This window comes from Aythya marila (genome assembly GCF_965140915.1).
Source record: "Aythya marila genome assembly, chromosome: 12".
NCBI classification, from domain to species: Eukaryota; Metazoa; Chordata; class Aves; order Anseriformes; family Anatidae; genus Aythya; species Aythya marila.
The window spans coordinates 15878830-15891796 of NC_139053.1; the positions used below are offsets into that span (position 1 = coordinate 15878830).

At 40.7% G+C, this 12967-nt stretch overlaps 1 protein-coding gene across 5 annotated transcripts in view; it reads right to left on the bottom strand.

Annotated features, from left to right (window-relative positions):
* MAF (MAF bZIP transcription factor) overlaps positions 1–12967 on the bottom strand; it is a 178445-nt gene that overhangs the window by 153079 nt on the left and 12399 nt on the right. The window contains exon 3 of one of the 5 annotated variants that reach the window (XM_082770299.1): positions 6234–6248. The exons of the other annotated variants lie outside the window; for them this stretch is intronic. The gene's annotated coding sequence lies outside the window, so the exon portion shown is untranslated. Of the gene's footprint in view, positions 1–6233; positions 6249–12967 lie in introns of those variants that run through there. 5 annotated transcript variants of the gene reach the window in all.

A 12967-nucleotide genomic window follows, 5' to 3' on the forward strand; every position in this document is an offset into this window, starting at 1 on the left:
AAAAAAATAAAAACGAAATAAAAACAACAGCACAGATATTGTCTCTCACTCTTTCACCTACTGCTGTACCCAGGGCATTTACATCTACAGCCCAACAAGGAACAGATGTTGGGTGATTGAAAAACTTGAGCCTTCCATTGTTTTATTGACTTGTCGCCACAGAGATATTTGCTTTAATTTACTTTAAAAGTAAATGAGTTGATCTTCATAAAACTGGTGGCAAGTCACAGTTCTTAATGAGGATGTTAAACAAGGATTCTGGTTAACAACTAGAGGCACCAATTCTAAGTGCAATGCCTATTTGAACAGACACATCTATCTTACTTTTTGAAACATTCTGCTTTATTTTTAAGACGTTCAATATACACGGGGGGGGGGGGGGGGGAAGAAAAAAGTGCGTGAGCCCTTGAATGCCTGCATAAAATTTAGACTGATTTCAGTTCCCCCAAAAATCCATCCCAACCCCCGTATTGCCAGCCCAAACCAAGCTTTGAGGACATGGTGTCACTCAGGTACTGGAATGTGAAAGAGGTCTTCCAGCCACCTCAACACCACCATGTGGGATCACTTCCTACCTTGGCCATGAAGAATACACTCATGAACTCATGAAGTCAGTGAGGCAAGAAGTCTTTAGAGACTGGAGATGGAGATACCTCCTTTGTAAAGTAACACAGAGTTTTCAAAGGATAGAGAAGAGACTGTCACCTTTTCCACCTTCATGTATGTGTATCACCTTATTACAAAATGAAAAATGGAAAATGAAGAGAGAAGAAAGGAAAAAGAAAGAAACAGCTGATCTGTATGTCCAATCTGATAGGGTTGAGTGGAGCCTGAGCAACAGGTAATGCCACATGGCCAAGAGAACCTTTCTGAGTCAAGTGCTTGCTCAGGCTATCAGTTCAACACGTTCACAGCACTAAAGCTGGAGTACCAATTTCCCCAGGATTCAGAGAAAATAGCTCTAATTAGTCACAAGCACTTCTTCCCACAGCTCCCTGCAAGTCTCCTCCAGGCATAGACAAGGCCTCAGCCAACTCTGGTAGCCTGAGAAAAGCTGAGCCCAAGGTGTTAACGGCTGTGAATACAATGCAGTTAATTTAATTGGGTTGTCCATCCTTGATATTTGAAAAGTCCCTTTTAAATGTTACAACTTCTTTTTTTTTTTTTTTTTTTTGTTGTTGTTCAGCAACCGAGTTACTATTTTCTCCTGAACTCCATTTTCATTTTAATGCTGATGCTCAGTTTCTTTTGCAAACTGAATGAAGGTGAAACTCTCCCAGTAATATACCACCCTTTTGAGAAACTTATTTCCTTTTGGTGCAGTTTCTAACAGATAGAGCTATAATGGCCAAAATAAATTTTATCCCAGAAATGCAGAAAGCTGAAAGTTAAGCTTAACTTATAAACCCTTTTTAAGAGAGAAAAAATCATGCCAGCCTTATCACCATGACAGTCACAGTTGTTTAGATTTATTATGCAATGGTAATCAGGCTATACAATAAATTTGCTATAGTAATGCATTAATCACTTTGTAAAGAAAAATGAACTACTTAAAGGAAGACAATACATTTTTTCTCTCTTCTTCCCCATAGTATAATCGGGTCCTCAGTTCCATTCTTTAGAGAAGGAAGCATATATTTTCACTTCTGCTACATCTCTGATTTGAGCCAATGGCTCAGCAAGGTCACCACCATTTTACTTCCTACAGAACTGAGCTCCACCAATATTTCTCAGTCAGATCTTTCTTTAGAGGTCTGAAATGCTTGGGCTAAAACGTCTACCTGTTAGTTGCTTTTTTCTGATTCAGCATATATTTTCAGTGTGTACATGAATTTTATACTTTTGGATTAAATGACTTTCAGTGGGATTCATAGAAGAAAAGCTGCTGGGAAATATTTTCTTGCAAGTAAATACCTTTGTTTTGTTCCAGGGCAACTCCTTACAAAACTCCCAGGCACGGCACCAGAAGACAATGAGGAAAGCAGAATTAGCAGGCTCCATTTCCTCTCATTTTTCCAAGGAACAAAGTGAATATTCCTTGAACAGGCCCTAATGTCACCTCCAGCATTTTTTAAAAAAAAGCAACAAAGAGCCTACAGCAAAACCTAGGTCTGTGCAGATGGCTGAAAAATATTCTTTGGCCCAACATCACCGGTGGCATTTGGGGAGAACTTCCTTCTGCCACAAAGAAGAAACAGGATCTACCCAAAGCTACAGTGAAGCTGGCAGCTTTTGAAATGCTAGATCTGATTGACAATGCCACCTGAGCTGCTAATGAAACCAGTGAAACTCACGACACAATCTCCAAGTAGCACCTTGGACGTGTACCTGCAACTATGAAGAGGCTGCATCCTATCTCCCCTTCTTTTTTGTACATGAAATTACAAAACATCAAAGTTATAATTTACCACTATTTAAAACACATTTCCCAATGTCTGTCAGTAAGTTCTGGCTGTACATTGTACTAATGCATTCCTGTTACAGGGGTAAACTCATGGGAAGACTGTGGTTAACGCACATAGGTAAAGAAACGCTCCCTGCCCTCCATCCCGCAGAAGAAAAATTATCAGTGTAAGAATTAAATTATTCCCCTTTCAGATGTTGTAAAGCCTCCAGGCAGCATCCTAACAGTCCTTTTCAGCACAGGTAAATTGAATTCCAGCAAGTTTACTGTATGTGGACTCTTCAGAGGAGATATTAAATAGCAAAGGCATGACCATAACCTATGAAAAAAGACCAAAAAGCCTGGTGTTGTTTAGTCTAGAGAAAAGGAGGCTGCAGCAAGCCATAACAACAGCCGTCAAATATGCTAAGGGTCAGTGTAAAGAGGAAAGGCGTACGGTGTTCTGGGTGACCAGGACAAGGCGTAAGGGACCTGCACCACAGGAAAGCTCCTCTGGTTAGACAAGGGGAAAGGTTTCTGAGCAGCGACAGGAGCCAAGGTCTGTGAGGGAGCCTCCGGGGAGGCTGCGCGCTCTCCAGGGGGGTCTTCAAAGCCAGGCTATGCAAATATCTGTCAGGGATAATGCAGCTTGTCTGACCCTGCCTCACGGTGCAGGGACGGATTACATAGCCTCTCGAGATTTCTTGCAACCCTGTTTCATTTATGATTTTATACAGCGGAGCCCCCAAGGGTAATTTTCCCCACTGCCCAAGGTTTTCCCTTATCTATTCAGTGCTGGCGCATTATTCCTTCCCGTTTACTTGATCTGGGTTGCGCTCATGTAAACAAAAAGACTGGTGTCCGCAGGGCAGCCAGACCACAGCATCCATCTCCACTGTTCTGATCAGTCACCTACTTCTTATGCTAATTAGTACACAGATGGCAGGGTGGTTGGTGTAAGAATGCAAGAATTTGGGTCAAAGTTGGAGGATTGCTTTGAGATGAATTGTGCTAAAAATATGCAAATAATTCTAAAAATTTTGGTGGATTTTCCTGGCATCTTCATGGGTATGTGGCTCTGCTGTTTGGGGGAATTACTGAGCAGGACGTGATGCCTGGCTTCTCTCAGCAGGGATGAGACCAGTGCTTTGCTCTTCTGCTGAAGGTGCTCATGTCTCCCATTTGTGTACAGGGAAATGCAGCAAGGCCACAATGCCCAGATGTGACATCAAGCACAGAAATGTCACTCTAGGTGGTGGAAGGGATAAGATTTTTACCACCCTTTTCTTTCATCCCTGTATCTGGGCCAATACACCAGGTCAAGTAACTGCTCACCTCGTGAAATGTGCAGAGGGGAGAGGGCATGATGCTGGGGGCATCTGTGAGTGGAGATTTAGGACTGCCCCCCAGGAGCCATGGGGATCCTGTTATGAGCACAAGGTCAGACCTTCTGCCATCAGCATGCACAAGAGTCTCAGGCAAATCTAAACACCAGCATTACTAAACAAAAAACCTTGCAAAAGCTGCCTTTGCACGTCTACATCCCAAAAGAGAAAAGACAGCTCCAAAATGTGCCCGAGTCTGCAAAGCCCCCCAAACTCAGGGAAGTGGGATGCTAAGCAGTGACCTGCTGTACCAAAAAGCGAGCCTCCAGACACGCACCAGTGCTGCGCGCCCACCAGCACCCAGTTTGCCATGTGCGAAGGAGAGGCTTCCTGGTAGGTTCTTGCTTGCTTGGATTAAATTGAATTTTAAATTTTGTAAAGCTTCAGTAACTGCAAAATAGTCCTTAAAAAAACAAAAACAAAACAAAAAAACAACAACAACAACAACAAAAAAGAAAAGTAAACCAATGCCTCTTCTACTTTAGCCTCTCCAGATTAATTTCTTTCAAACTTTTTTCTGCTGTATATATTATGGCAATGTATAACGTAAAGCTTTTTGGTGCATTTTCTCTCCGAAGTAGAGTATTTATTTCACAAATTTAATTAGCTTTCTTGATTGCAAGCTGGGAAAACTAGTATATAATAAATTATAAGGAATGCTTGACCTGATCATATGTCAATAAATAATCCTCACACTTAATCTGAAAACCATTAGGTAGTTGGAGCGATGACTGATTTAACACTGCCCATTTAGTTTACCTGTGATACCGTGTTATTTAAATTCAAGACTTTACATTAAATATAATCTGGACTAAAACTTTCATTTGGAAATAATTGAAAATTTTAAGGGATTTTTCCTTTTCTTTCTTTTTTTATTTTTTTTTATTTTTTTTAAAGATTTAATTAAAAACACAAGATGAAATAAATATTTTAGGCAACCAGCAACAAAATGGGAAAATACCATGTGTTTGGGGTTTTAGTGCCCTCTGAGTGCTGGAATTTATTTGCAGCAAGCAGAAAATAGACAGCAAGCATAAAAATTCAGCAGATTCCCGCTAGTAAAATTATTTATCAAGCTAACAAGGGAGGAACCCTTCTAGTAGCAACAAGCCAGCAAGGAAAAGACGTGCCTTTATATTTTACCTTTGGGTTAGCACACCAGTAAAAATGCCAACTGACAAGCACTTCACATAAACATTTCTTTCTAAATGAGCTGCCTTGTTAGAAAAAAAATCTAAGCAAAGGATTGCTACAGTCAACAGACAGAAAAACCCAGGATGAATACTACAGTGCTCCATAGTACAGAAAAATATAAATAAAGACATAAAAATAATGTAGATGCATAAATGACTTTAATAAATTAACACTTCATTTTGCATTTAAAATAACTACTTGGGCTATAAATCTATCTTAGTTTCAGTTCCACCATGAAAGAATACATCCAGTTATCTGTTATTTAGATCTTACCTTTGGAACTGTATGTACATGCACACACACACACAGATATATATGCAATCACTGTGCTGTTGTTAGCTGTGCTACTCAAGCCCCATTGCAATATTTATCGTATATTTATTTTACAACTGAAACCCTGAAGTCGGTTTTACAGTTTAGTTTAACGATACCAAACTTTGATTATAAATTATAAGTGGCTTTATTGCCAGCCTGAAGAGGCAAAAATTTGGAGACACTCGATTGCCTGATCCCAATTAAATTTTAAAGAAACAGTAAAGTGACACACATTCTCCGAATAGCTGAGCTCTAAGGAGAGCTGCAAATGACTCCTGTCAGCTGTATAGAGGGGCTCTACCCTCAGAGCACTTCTTTGCTAGAATGAACATTTGACAATTGTCAGCAAGCTTTTGAATAAAACCAAAGTAAACAAACAACAACAACAAAAATCCCAAGGATCTTTCTTAACCGTTATTATTTTCATTGCAAAAAAAAAAAATAGCTTGTGGGAGGGTAGGGGGCAAAATCAGACTCAGCGCTTTGTCTGATTCTGCAACTCAAGAAGCAAAACCTGCGACAGTTGTTGACAAAGAGAAAACAAAAAGGAAAGTTTTACACTATCTGGAGTGGTAAGAGGGATGCACAGGCATTTCTGGCCAATCTCACGATTTTCTGACTACAACCCTGAGCCAGACACTGAGTGGCTTGCTCTGAACTCCAAAGGCAGGCGAGAAGGATAGAGAAAGGTAGGAACAAAGGGAAAAAAATGAAAAGAGAAAAAAAAAAAAAAAGAAAGAAAAAAGAGTTTTTATTTGAGCTTTTGCTCCCCTCAAAGCCTGGCATTTTTCTCGCCTCTGCAGCACTCACAATGCAAGGAGGGAATGCACCATCTCCCACTCCCTGCGCCAGCCAGCTGAGCTGCTCCTCCAGCCGACCCAGGGCATTGCTTGGACTGGAGGAGAGAGTCGCCAGCTCCAAAATCACCACCCAGGGGCCTGATCCTGCATTCTTCTCACACCCAAATATTCCTGCAAAAACAATGGGAGTCTTGGGTGTGCGGGAAATGCCGAAGTGAGCTGGCATTTGTTAACTGCTGATGGATTACATTAATATGAATATTTGTCTGTAGGGGACAAACACTTTTGAGCAGCGAGCACAACATTATGGGCAAAACATCAGCAATAATAACAAAAAAGGGTAGAGAGAAACATCATTGATGTAAACCATGAAATAAATAATATATGTCAACTTTTATGTTTCTTGGCTTTGATCTGGGAACAGCTGACATTAAGTCCAGGAACTGATACCTTTTTAGCTGAGAAGACACAAGATGTCAAGTTAGATTTTTTAGCGCAAGGCCAACATGTGAAAACAAAGCTAAAAGAGTTGGAGAAATGAGCGTAACAGAAAACACAGAGATTATCTCATGTCTTTGGAAAGAAAATGATGGGAGTTTCCACAAAAGCCGTGTGGTTAATATAATGTGTTCTACGCTTTTCCTTTCTCTCCTTATTAGAGTATAATTTGGGTCTGAGTGATATGGAAATAGATCCCTCCTGAGCATGGAGAAGCAGTGCTGCAGGTAGGGCAGATGCCGAATAAGGTCTGCAGTGTGTACCTGTGTACAATCCTTGCTCCCTGATCCCTGCCTGCCTCTCTTCTCAACTCACTCGCCCAGCCAAGGAGTGCCTCCGTGGAGCACAAGAGAGCTGCTCTCGCCTTTGACCGAGCAAATCTGGCCCATTGTTTCTTGCTTGATTGCTACAGCACCGGCTTTCTGGCATGGCTTTAAGCCCGGAGCCTTGCCGTCAGCTTCCCTACACTCCTGACCACTTACACCACGTAAATAGGAGCAGACCGTGGCCCTAGTTGTCTGTATCACAGTTGAAGATGGGAAAAGTGGGTTGTTCTCATCCACGCTTACGACTGTTCCTGGTTAAAATGACAGACAGAAAGTAACAGGCACACAGAAAAAAAAAATCAATGTGATTTTCTCCTGTTAAAATCCAGCCTCCCGGAAAGCAGCCCTCCTTCACAGGAGACCCAAACCAGCTTCTGCCCAGTCCTGTCCCGATGTCGGACCCAACCTCTCATCCCCACCTAGCCATTCACACTGCCTCTCACCGTGCTCCTGCAGCGCTCAACATCCCCGGAGCCAGGGCCGGTCCCTGCTCCGCAGTCCTGCCAAGCATCCCAGCTGCCAGGAATTTGTGCCAAGGGAATATCGGTGGTGCAGCACAGCATGCGGAGCAAATTTGCTTAATTTAGCCCAGGCCTTAATCTCGGTGACTTCGGCAAGCTTGTTTGTGTGCAGAAGGGCTGGGGAGCCCAGCTCTCAGATGTCAATAAGCCAGCACAATACCTCTGCACAACATGAAGCCAGCTATTTAATTACCTATCACTGCTAACAAAAGCTCTCTTTATTTTGATTAACTTTGAGAGAACAAGGTTCCCCACCACCAGAGTATGTTTAAATAATTACACAATACAGAATAACATGCCTGGAAACACAAAAAGAAGGGGGAGCAGGCAGAGGGGAAAGAAGAAAGGGAAGACATAAACTCAGTCTTGCTTCCCAATTTAAACTACGAATGACCTCTGGGTCAATTTTTCAGAATATCTCAGATCAATTCAATTCTCACCTCCGCTGCCTACCTGCTAGCAAATGAACTTACTGTGCCTTCCAATAGACAGAAATGACTAAAAGGAAATCGCATTTAGCTGCATCTGAATAACCATGGTTATTAGATGATGCGTGCAGAGGAAAAATTACCATTCCCCTTCTCCTTCTACTCTTTCGGTTGTCATTCTCACCTCACTGGTGATTAAGATGTAGGATGCTCTTGCAGATTGTTAATTAGGTGTTAATATCTGCAAGGGGCCACAGCAAGCTCCTACACCTGAGGTCATTTCTCAGAAGTCGGGCTGTCTCCAGTGACAGTACCTGTAATTCCCAGAGCTAGTTTGATTCCCACTCAACAGCTGGAGCTAGTGTTTCTTTCATGTCTGGTTTCATTTCCTATCTGAAATTATATGAGTGCTAATATCTTTATTATCTTTCCTGGAGAAGTGCAATGCTCGAGCATGGCACAGCGTGTTGCTCATAGGCTTTCTTATTTATTTATTTATCTCCCCCCACCCTCCCACCCCCCAGCATTTTTGGAACATTTCAAGCAAAAATCTTTATGACCAGCAAATTTAGAGCTGAGGATTCCATTACAGATCGGGGGGTTAGAGAGTAGGAGGGAGACTAATAACATGGGGACTAAAGAAAAGCAAGGCTGCACCGCTGCTGAATGATAATGGCTTGAACCTTGGGAAATGAATGTAATGGCACTGAGGAATTACGAGGACAAATGGGACCTTTACATACCTTGCAGGTGCACAGCAGTTATTCCGTATATGTCTGTATGCGTGTGCATATAGGATTTTTTTAGGATGTATATTATTTTTTTTTTTTGGGGGGGGGAGAGAGGGGCACATAACTGAACCATGATTTGCTTACATTTTGACTGATCCAAATGAGTTGTGTTTCATTCAGAAAATCACCTGCTCCCAGAGTGCCTGACCTGTGGAGGGGTTTCTCACTCTGACAGAAGTCCTAGGTCCTACAGACATCACAAGTGTCACTGTGGGAGGACCTGTCCCCCCATCCTGGGAGCGGTAGATGGGGCTTGTGCCGGTGGCTGCCCCGTGCATTTCTTGCCCTAGGACATGAAGTAAGGCGAATGGCGAGCACTCCACCACACTGGCCTTCATTAGAAGGCTTCCATTGCAGCTATTTTTTAACTCTCACAGAAGCCTAGAAGGTAAGAATTAATTATCCGGGTTTATAACTGTGTAAACTGAGATATAAAGAGATCAACGGTAACAGACCTTTAGAAGACACCTAAGATAACAAGTTTAAAGTGCTGCAGTATTTTGCTGAATCTAGAATCAAAGAACTGGGTCAAAGTCTCACAAGTGAGTCAGGCTGTAACTCCCAGCTCTCAATTTCTGCACTCTAAACATCAGGACTATATGTGGAAGCCTGAGAAGTAATTTTACACATGGGACGTTAAATCAGTACTTTTCCTGTCTCATCAATCTCCCGTATTTTGGTACAGTGTGAGTCATTTCATAAGTGGCACAAATTAGGAAATCCAAAAGAGAAGTTTTAAAAATATTTCAGTTTTTGTAGCAGTTAACTTAAAATCCTCTATTAGAATTAAACAAAAGCTAAAGCCACATCAGTGGAAAAATATTTTAGAGTTTATTTTAAAAACAGGGAAAACTATTAAATTGATTTTACTGGGAATTTGGTGGGAGTAAAAACTGTCAGATATGTCACACACAACTTTCTCTTTGCTCATGAAGACTCAGGATGTTTTGATAATTCATATTCTCAGGAATAAGCTAGAAAGGAGTGTGAGACATTGTGAAAGTTTCTTCTTTTTTCTCTCTCTCTTTTTTTTTCAGTTGTTTATTTGTTTGTTTTTAAATACTAGAAAACAGTTTTTTTACTTATGTAAAATGACCAGTAAATTGTACAGAATATGTTTGGGAAGAGAAAATGAAGGGAGATATGTTACTATCAATTTCTTGGCAAGAACAGCATGTTGCCTCCCATTCGAAATAAAAGATTCTCATTTAGACTTAATATAGCACATCTGCTTGAAAAATACGTACAAGGCTCCCATTGACTGCAATGGGAAACTTGCCAATAATATTTCATGGAAGTTATCTTGATATCAAGCTCAAAACATAAAGACATTTTAAAGGGACGGCTAACTCAACAATGGGAAGTTAAAAATAACTCACTCATACACAAAGAAACATGATTGTTTTTACAGTTCTTGGCTTTAATTTTCAATTTTATCAGATATATGGTCTTAGAATAAAACTTGGGGTATACTTGTAGGGACATCAGGCAGCTTGACATCATAGGCTGTGGCCATGAAATGAAATATGATGCCACAAACAACAGTCAGATTTGGTTGTACATCAAAAATACACTTGAAAAACATGAGAAAGCAAAAGGTCTTGTACAAAACACAAATCTCTTTTAAAAATGCATGTGCGCATGTAGGAATAGCAGTGAAAAGTAAGCAAATATATACTTTAAGATTGCCGTGATTTCCCTTGTGTGAAAGGTCTTAGAGGTAAACTGAAAAGGGAACAGAAAATATATTTCTGTTCTTTACTGCTCCTTGTTCTTTCCTTAGTTTTAGGGCTCATCCAGATGGGGGAATTATGCAGTAAAACATACTGCACTGCTACCCATTCCCAGGGTGGACACTCCTACTCCAGAGTAAAAGTGGATTATTTTATTTTATTTTATTTTATTTTATTTTATTTTATTTTATTTTATTTTATTTTATTTTATTTTATTTTATTTTATTTTATTTTATTTTATTTTATTTTAAGCAGCTTAAGCTATACTGAGGAGGGTTTGGGGGGGATCCACTTCTACTCCCAGATAGGATCACCCATCCAGGGAATTCACAGCACAGCTACTGACTGATAAATTCATATCTTGCTTTTTATTAGTATGACTTGCCCCATGGACATTCGCACGCTGGTGAAAATCTGGGGCCTGTGAATTCACTGGGGCTTTTACGAAAGCTGTGGTGGGGCCAGGACCTTTTCTTTCACCTGGGATGGAGGCAGGGAGCAGTTTAGATCCTAGGGTCCATCATTTCCACGTCCTGCCCTTGGAGCATTACTTAAGCCCTTCAGAGACCCCGGCTTTGTCTTGAAAAATTAAATATTAACAGTTACACACAGTGATAAAAACCACCAGATTTCTTCTCCTTCACTTCATTTTTAAGAGAAAGCTGGGCTGTAGTTTATGTGTCAGAACCAAATTCTGCTTTCCAACATTATCACGCCAATCAGGAAATAATCGGGCTGGTTCCAGGATGTTGGAAGATGGAAAAGCTGTTCTGCACCAAACAAAACACACTGAAGTCGGATAAAATAGGTATCAAACATGCCTGGGGTTATGTATGTACTAGGAGGGATGTTTGCTACGGCTACTGGGAGTCCTGCACATGGAACTGGCCAACACATGGCCCTTGGAAAATAACACTTGCCTTAAGGAATACCGCAATGTATCCTCAGTGGCTGCAAATCCTGCTGCCATTAGACACGAGGGGGAAATTATGGTGAGGACGTCTTAACCAGCACCCGCCAAATGCTCCGGTCATATTTGTAAAGGGAATTGCCTTGAAACGCTAAAAGTATGCCAGAAATAACATAATTTGTTCAAAGTAGTCAAGTTAGTCAGTTAGACCATGGAGACCACTGTCCACTACTAGAAATGTGCAGGCTGAAATCCCCTTAATCAAAGCACCTCCATGAATAGCAATGAATATCTCCATGGAGCACGCCTCCAGAGAGTGTGGAGTATTGGAGTCTTCATAGCTCTGCTTATTATTCCTAATATCACAGAGACACTTCCCTGAATTGTCCTTCTCCTTCCCAAATTCCCCATCTGACCAGATGTCTTTCTCTTTCTTGCTTTCACCTGTCAATCATGCTCGCAGCTGAAATTTGATTTCTTTCCCAACAGTAACCTTAGATGAAATATTACCATAGGGGTCAGATCTGTCTGAACCTTGCCATAAAAGTTCGTTAACTCTTCCGAGACCTGACAGCTATTTGCTTAAAAGTAACAGATTTTTCTGCTGTTTTATCCTATCATCTGTGACAGGGTAACCACAAAATATTGGAAGGAAGGAGCAATGAATTGTCCCAGAGAGCAGCAGGTTAAGCAAGTCCCGAGATCACAAGTGCACATCAGGGAAAAAGCTTTTTTTTTTTTTTTTTTTTTTTTTAATATATGGATAACATGAATTTGTATCACTTATATGCTTTATATATATCTAATAATCACATACATAAATTACAGGAACCGGGAAAGGCTTCCTCTCAGATTATTGCAATTGCAGCCATTACACTGAGAAAGAAGGTGATGAACAGGAGCTGCTCCTTCAATGAAATGTCTCCTTGAGGAGCCCACTTCTGCAGGCTGTATACCAACAAAAACTCCTTTCTATCCTATTTAGTGTAAAGTCTAGAGTGCTGGCTACCCCTTCCCCACTTTCACTCATATTTTAAATGTTTTTTTTTTAATAAAAGCTAATTACATGAGCTAATAAAATACTGTTTTATAGTAGTACATTATGTTTGATCAAAGTGTGGTAGGGTGTATTCTTAACTAAAACAGAAGTTTTCATAACAAAATTCAGGCAGGAATCTCTGTCATTGCAACCTTGAAGCTCATTTAAGCCATTTAGTATTTTTTTTACAGTTGAGGTCAATAAAAATCAGATTCCATGTGGAGGAAAAAAAAAAAAAAGTGCCTGCTTGAATCTAGCAGGGAAAGGGCCTGAACATTTAATCCCCACATTTTTGTTAGCGGCATATTTTTTAGTCAATGTTGACAGACTGAATGAACATGAGTTTGACGAGGAAAGCAGTGCTGTGAATTAAACTCTATTGTAAATTGGGAGTACAGAAGTTGCCTAACACAGCCTCATGATTTTCATCAAGATCTGAAGGAGACCTTCAGAAGACCCATCCTTATTCCCCATAGCTGATGTCTGAAACGCTAGCGCTTGAAGAAAAAGAAAGAAAACATTTGCAAAGGATTATATATGAGTTGTGGGACATGGGAGAGCTGCCTGCCTGACAAAAGTACAAAGCCCAATCACTGCAGAACGCTTCTTGTAGGCACCTGAAAGCCAGCCTCATCCGAAAGCCT